This window comes from Aplysia californica, unplaced genomic scaffold (assembly GCF_000002075.1).
Source record: "Aplysia californica isolate F4 #8 unplaced genomic scaffold, AplCal3.0 scaffold00387, whole genome shotgun sequence".
In the NCBI taxonomy this organism is placed as follows: Eukaryota; Metazoa; Mollusca; class Gastropoda; order Aplysiida; family Aplysiidae; genus Aplysia; species Aplysia californica.
In genome coordinates this window covers 103,502-104,807 of record NW_004797657.1, presented here as the reverse complement: position 1 = coordinate 104,807, position 1,306 = coordinate 103,502, and positions in this window count along the sequence as shown.

Here is a 1,306-nt window from a genome sequence, read left to right as displayed (position 1 = left end):
AATATTTTTTAATTTAAAAAAATTGGGAACTGAGATTTGGGAAAAAGGGGGTCATGTTTTTTTGTTCATTTGATTTTTTCCCATCGTGTTATTCATACCAAACCATTCTCCTAACAAATAATAATAATAATATTATGCATCCTAAACACGCTAGCGCCATTTTGATACCGGAAAGATTTCCTTCTTATCTACTCGTAGTACCAAGGTTAGTGATTTTCACCGTTTTACAAGCATTTCAGAAATACAATATTTTACAAGGTATTCTTCTCATTGTAGGTAGCGCCCTACTAGGGAACGCTACTTAAAATGATAAGAATATGATGTAAAACACTCTAAAAACTTATTTCAGATCTCAAAAAGAAGGCTATTGTTTTTCAGCGTTCAACAAACAGCCCTACTTCGGAAGGCCTACCGTCATTTAAAAAAGCGGTGAAATGATGAAATGGTGAAAAGGTATAGGTTTAAATCCTTTATCATTACTTTTAGTTTATTTAAGAGGCGGGACCTCCGAGTTTAACGTTCATATCCAAAGGGACCGAGCCAAGTGAGAAATTTATATAAAGTGCCTTTCCCAAGGACACAACGTTGGACCAATCTGAAGAGAAAAAAAAGAGGAGCAAAATACTCAAGGGACTTCTTTCGGACTTACGAACGCAAGGCTATTGTTTTCTTTTTCAATGTTTTACAAAGCAGCAGCTTTGCACCAAGAAGTTATTCTTCTGCTGAAGAAAGCGCTGTGCTGAAACACACGGACTTCTCTTGGATTCCTTTAGCCAATAAACATAAAAAAGATTTTGGTATTTCTTCCGGACTTAGTGCCATGATCGAAATTTCGAAAGCGTTTTACAAGCAGCCTTTCTCGGGCATTTTACCTAAAATGAGCAGGAATGGTGTAGCCTACTTTCCACGGATTTCTTTCAGCAGAAAATGAAGTATGGTATCTCTTTCGGACTTACAACCAATATTATTGTTTTTCAGCGTATTACACGAAACGTCTCTTAGGCATGTTACCTAAAATGAGCAGAAAACTATGTAGAAATAAAGTGCAGCCACTTCAACAACAAGCCACTCTCCTCCTCTCTTGGCCCTCTATTTGTGCACGTTCTCGTAGAAATGTGTGGAGTCGAGTACTTTATGCTGTATCGAGAGGGAGATTCGTTCGACTACAGACGCCGGCCGATCTCCTGGCCTTAAAAGTCTCAGAGTGAGAGTGTGAGCACTGATTCGCCTCTGTCGGTGTGGGGTGAGGGAAAGTCACGAGTGAGTGAGTGAGTATGTGTGTGTGTGTGTGTGTGTGTGTGTGTGT